The 6,486-nt window shown below is 44.0% G+C and overlaps 1 protein-coding gene across 1 annotated transcript in view; it reads right to left on the bottom strand.

The window, feature by feature from the left end:
* Nucleotides 1-32, bottom strand: part of PLCG2 (phospholipase C gamma 2) — a 106,654-nt gene extending 106,622 nt beyond the window's left edge. The window contains exon 1 of the mRNA XM_019505479.1: nt 1-32. This exon is cut by the window's left edge and continues 39 nt beyond it. The gene's annotated coding sequence lies outside the window, so the exon portion shown is untranslated.
* Between the last annotated feature and the right edge of the window lie 6,454 nt (nt 33-6,486).

Below are 6,486 nucleotides of genomic sequence, written 5' to 3' on the forward strand. Positions count from 1 at the left end.
GCCGCTGCAGCGCGGGGAGAAGGCGGAGGCCGCGGCCATGTGACCGCCCGGGGCGGGGCGAGGCAGGGCGGGCTCCCGTCGCGCGACTCCAAGACCTGGGGCCGCAGCCCGGCGGCCGGGCCTGCGGGTGAACGTCTGACCCCTGCTTGCACCGCTCTGGAGGCGCCTGGCAATGAGGTAAAAGTGTGCCCCCACACTTACACTGTGCTCTGGAGGCGCCTGGGAATGAGGTAAAAGTGTGCCCCCGCGCTTACACCGCTCTGGAGGCGCCTGGGAATGAGGTAAAAGTGTGCCCCCGCGCTTACACCGCTCTGGAGGCACCTGGGAATGAGGTAAAAGTGTGGCCCTGTGCTTACACCGTGCTCTGGAGGCACCTGGGAGTGAGGTAAAAGTGTGCCCCCACACTTACCCCGTGCTCTGGAGGCACCTGGGAATGAGGTAAAAGTGTGGCCCCGTGCTTACACCGTGCTCTGGAGGCACCTGGGAGTGAGGTAAAAGTGTGGCCCTCTGCTTACTCTGCTCTGGAGGCGCCTGGGAGGAAGGGGCTAGCTGCCACAGTCTCCTCATGGCCCCGGGCGCTGCCTCAGCTGTCTGCCATCCTTCTCCCAGGGCCTGGGCAACGCTTGTAGGCTAACTGCTGTCAACAGACAGGTAGGGAGGGAGAGATGGATAGACAGGGAGGGAGGTACAGAGAGAGGGGTAGACAGACAGGTAGGAAGGGAGGTAGATGGAGATGGATAGACAGACAGGTAGGTAGAGATGGATAGACAGGTTGTAGACTAAAGTAAATAGCCACGTAGCAAGATAGAGAAGATGGAAAGAAAGGCAGAGACAGGTAGCAAGTGAGAGATGGATAGACAGGTAGAGAGAGACACAGGTAGGTCGAAATGGACAGACAGATGAGTAAATAGGTCAAGATGGACAGACAGGTTTGCAAACCGATGCATCGGGTGAAGCGAGCTTCGTCCTACAAAAGCTGGCGGTCTCTCTCTCTACTTTGGTTAATCCATAAAGCGCAGCTCGACCCTACCTTCTACTTGCCTTCAGATGTCCGCAGCTTTTGCTACGTCTCTCAACCCTCGACTTGGCAGCTTAAGCAGGAGAACAGCTGGATGTGCCTCCCTAGCGGATTGGTCAGACTAGCCCATCCTAGTCCATAGTGGATTCATCACAATACGTTTATAGGCCTAAATGGTGTCAGGTAGAAACATGCGGTAAATTATTGGAAGTCATATTACAAAGACTTTTTTTGGACAGCAGTCGCTGGACTTCCACAAGCAATCAGTAAACCGTCACCGTTCTTGTTAACTGTGAAACGCAGGCCTGGAAAGAAGCTTCTTAAAACAGATGCGCTTTCAAAAGAACCTATACTAGTAAAAGCAAGAAATAGGAGCAGAGGTTTAAAGTACATGTGTTTCAAGTGCTGTTCATCTTCAAGAGGAAATTTGACAAGCTCAATTGAGAATCGCAAATGACTGAAGAAAAGCTCGAGAGGGTTCCTTAAATACAAGGCCAGTGGAAAAGACAAAAACGTATTGCAACTAGAATGACAGAAACACCTCAGATGCTGGAATCTAGTACAAGGGACATTATGCCCCCATGCTGCACACAAATGAGTCAGAAATACTAAATATAATGCCTAATCAGGTATTTAGAAGTGTAGGAACACAGCATGAGATGCCCTATTCTGGCCATGTGTGGACACTGACATGAAATTTAAAGTCCTGAGTATGCAATACGTGGAAGAAACGGGATGGATGAGGAATAACCTGGGATTTTGGATCACCTATAGCTCAGGTCTGGCCCAGATTTGCTTGAATTAAACTGAAAAAAATTACTGGTAATTAGTGGATTGGTCTTTTTTTCCTTAATGAAAGTCATAACAGGCATTTCATTTTGGCCACTTTGTTATTGTATCCCTCCACATCAGATCCTTTCAGTGGTTTAGCCTAATGACTTAGCAGCATCAGGACACTGGCAAAGAACCAATTAACCAAAAAAATGCTATGAATAATTCATGGAATCCATATTATGTGACTAAAGCCGGGAAATAGGATCACTCTCTAACAAGTACCAGTTTGTCACACATTAATTGCACCTCCACCCACAAACATTTCACAAGTAAACTAGACATCCTTTTTTTATTATACCTTTCCTTCTCACAAGAGTGGAAAGATGCAGAGAGAAAGGAGCAATACGGGATAGGACAACTAGGTAATAGTGTCCTTTGCAGGCATCTTTATCACTGGAGTTTATGAAGGGCCCATATTATAGTAGGTCTTTAGTCAATTAGACATTTGAGTAGTGTGGCTTAGTTCAGTGAAGGATTTACTATTCCTCTTTTCCTTTCCCACTTTCCTGATATCAAGGAAATTCAGTGTGTAAAGATACTTGAAGAAGATTATGCATTTGATTTGACATGCCTTTCCAATCCCAAAATTCAAAACTCCATTTCCATACCAAATAAAAACTAGCTTAAATTTATTTGCTGCTTTTCCAGGTTTAAAAAAAACCAAATGCTTCTCTAACTTTTCATTAGAAGAGAATGAATTATTTGTTAGGAATGATACATGTGATGGATTTTGGCCTGCTGTAATACAATAAGGGGCAGATTGTGAGACAACCATCTCCCCTGATTAATATCAAAGAGCCACAATCTCATTCCCCACTCTCCCACCTCTCCATGGAGGATATTAACTGCAAGATTGCATATCCATAATATCTGCTGCAGTGCACATCGACATAACTCTGCCATTAGGATGATTTGAAGAATCTGTCTACGTACATTTTAGGAAGACCAGCTAAAGTGATAAAGTTATTTTAATGAAAATCTGTTGTTGCTTGTATGTGAACACAGAATCCAGCACTGCCAGTGAAGGCTGTGTCAGATCCATCTTAGACTGGGGACAAAAGTGAATTGTTATCACCTTAATGGTTGTCTGTTCACGTGGAAACTTTAGGCCAGGGGTGTACAACATATGGGACCGCAGGCAGCATGCAGCCTCTGGGGGCAATAGCAGTGGCCCAGCAAGTCAGCCAGCTGCATTTATGCCTTGGCACGTTGGCCAGACCGTGCACGTGTCTCAGTAGCCCTTCATTGGAAAAATGTAATGAAATAACTCCCAACAGAGTCTCAGCCGTGCGTCCCGGCCACCTTAAGACAATGGGGTGCCTGAAGTCTTCAAACATCTCTGCAACAGGGCTGGCTTTTGGGGAGTGAAAAAACTGCAAGCATAAAACAAAGTTGAACTTGGAACGAGCAAGAGCTGCCAGGGAGTCTTGAGGAGGACGACATTTGTTTTAGGGCATAAGGATGTGAAGGGGTCCCTTCTTTCAAAATGGGGTTAGACATAAGATCTGAGTAGGGGTGCCTAGTTGCCAAAACCAAAACAGTGCTAAAAACCCTGCCCAATCCCAGCAACCAAAGCAATATGTTTGGGGCTCAGCATTTACATCAGCTTGTGGAAGCCTTGGGAACACCCAGCAGCATCTCCCAAATCAGATGATCTTTGAGGGCCACCCAGGACATTGTAGAAGCAGAGCCAGAATTCATCCTGCCCTTTCCTACTCCTTTGACTAGTAGCTCAGCAGTTTTCTTTCCATCTCATTCATCCTCATGGTCTAGGTAGCTGGCATAAAGTAGTAATGGAATATAACTGTACCAGCAAGACCACAATCTGACCCTAAATTACTGAGGGAACATTTTATCTCAACTGTGACCAGCACTGCGTAGCTGAATAAAAATCACTGAACAATTATTTTGATTATTTTTTTCCATCTGCGGTCTCCTATTCATGCAGAAATCATTCACCTACCACTGAAATACAGTTATCTCTGCAATGGGACACCACAGCAGTCCTAGAACATGCACCATCAGCAATATTATACAGCAGTTTAGGTCAGAAAAAGAAGAATAATAAAACTGTGGCAACAATTTAGAAAATACTTCGTAGACCCCTTGGTCAGTAACCCATTAGATGAGGTTTAATGGCTATTTGTTATTGGATATTTCATTCAAAAATGGCACCCCAAAGCACAGGGCCCTCTATGAGTGTAGCATTTACTGTAGCATCCAATAATTGCTCCTCCTTTGCTGCAGAATTATGCTTCTGGGTCTACGGTTTATATAACCTTCAACAAACAAAACTGCAACAAAAGAAGAATACCTAAAAACTTTGAACTAAATAAACCTATGCAGTGTTGCCTCGCAGAAGTTACGGCCATCCTGAAACAGAATCTAGGAGACGGCCCTACTCAAACATAGATGAGTGCGCTGGCTAGACCATCTGAGCAAACTGGAAGGTGGACATATACCCAAGGACATGCTATATGGGGAACTATCGGAGGGAACAAGAATAACGGGACGTCCCAAGCTTTGCTGTGAAGACACACATGAGTGATATATGAAGGCGTTTGGAAATGATCCCGATTAATGGGAAACCTCGGCAGGAGAGCAAGAGGTTGCAATGTCTCCACCAGGGCATCAAAGTCCACAACAGGAATTGGCTCCAACATCTTGAAGGAAAAAGAGTCTGTAGGAAGCAAAAAGCTCCTGAACCACCCAACCATGACACACATTCTTGTAACCACTGCCCCAGATCATGTAAATCTCAGATTGAACTATTCAGTCACATGAGACACTGCAAACCATCTACATCATAGGCTGCAATATCCACTGTCTCTCTCAGACAAAAGGATGCCAAATGTGTTCTAGGTGAGGTGTGGCTATGGGCGTTAACTGCAAAATTTCAAGTTAGCACTGAAAACTCACTATTTATTGTTCATTATATTACTGATGACAATTTGACCGGAAACATTCAGCTAATTGCCTCCTACATCTTTCCAGCTGCCAAAATCTAGTTTTCCCCTTGATAACATCTTGTGATGCAGTTGCACAATATCAGTACAAAAAATCTGCAAGATGTAGACAATGGAAAGTGGTGGAGTAGCAGAAAATAAATTAAATTCAGTTTCAGTTGCTCAAAAGAAAGGCTACCACCCATTGAATCACCAACACTGGTTGCAGAAGCATTTGGTTCATTCTCTCCCTGCTTATCTTGTGATAACACTCCCACTATACTTCATCTAGGCTTTGTCTGAAGGCTGAAAAGTTATTATGTAGTCAGAGAAAATACAATAGGTGATGAGGAAAGACGAATCATAACTACACTGAGAATGATAACGCTGGATTTTTGGCTTTGTTGGGTGTGAAGAAAAATGTTCAACCCTATCAATCAGAAACCAAGATGAGATTTCATAGAGATGACAACTCTCAAAAGAACACGTATTTTTAGAACTGATACGGTTTCAAATGACAAAACAGAACAACTCCTTGACTTGCAGAATGAGCTAGTGCAGGGTTTTCTACTCCACTTACTGATGTTGTTATTGCTTTTGATATACGTGTGCATCCAAATACTAGCATCGCCTCTCCATCGCTCAAAAAACAGACAATCCTTCCATTCATACCAGTGATATTAACCCCTCCCCTAACCCTCAGTCATCCCTTAACCAGCATATCTATGACACTTAAGATGAAGATGATGTTGGCTCTCCTACAAAGAAAAAAAATTGTTCTAAGCTTCGCTCAGAATCGTTAGCTTCTGGGGCTGGTATTTTCCAAACCGAATTGTCCTCCTATTATTCCTCCAACTGGAGACAGTTTTCTAAATCAATATCTGTAACTCTTATTGCTTCTTTTTAACAAGTCCTTTGCGCTGCTGGGCACTAGGCCTCCTGTTCATATCAATGAAGACTTAGAAGAGGACAGCAATATACCTATTGGCAAGATCCCCATTACATGCCAGCTGGCTTTCAATGAGAGGAGGAAAAATGTAAGGAGATGAGGAATCTAGGTCCAGAATGTGTCTGCTCCAGGGGTGGGCAGTTATTTCGGGTGGAGGGCCACTCACTGAGTTTTGGCAAGCCATCGAGGGCCTCATGACATGCAGCCAGGGGCGGATAAATATTAATTTTCTGAATTTTTTTTAGGGGCTACGCGGGCTGGATCTGGCCCATGGGCCACATTTGCCCCACCTCTGATCTAATCCATGTGTTTAAGGAGAAGAGTAAAGGAAAGAAGGTAGCTGCTAAAGTTCAAGATAAATAAGTCAGTATGCACTAGCCTATAATCCCCTTCCTAGGACTTAAAAAAAAAAGCTTTGAGCCAATTTAAAAGAAAATTAACCAAAATTCATCTGAAATGGCTGTTTTCAGCTGGAAACACATACTTGTATCTGAGATATAAATCCCTCAGAAATAGGGCTTTAAAGTGTATATCATGACACGTTCTATAATTACAGTATTACCAGCGTCAGTTCTGTCCCATTGTAGTGTTCAGTATGAAATATTGATGACTTCACCTGAAGAATAAAGTAAAACGTGAAAGAGAATCTCAGGGCCATGGTTAGGAGGCACAATGGATATAATAAACTATCATCACAAAATTGGCACAGTTTACTCATAGGAGTTATAAAGAAAATATAG

The sequence above is a fragment of the Gavialis gangeticus genome, unplaced genomic scaffold, assembly GCF_001723915.1.
Source record: "Gavialis gangeticus isolate Ggan-Ray unplaced genomic scaffold, GavGan_comp1, whole genome shotgun sequence".
In the NCBI taxonomy this organism is placed as follows: domain Eukaryota; kingdom Metazoa; phylum Chordata; order Crocodylia; family Gavialidae; genus Gavialis; species Gavialis gangeticus.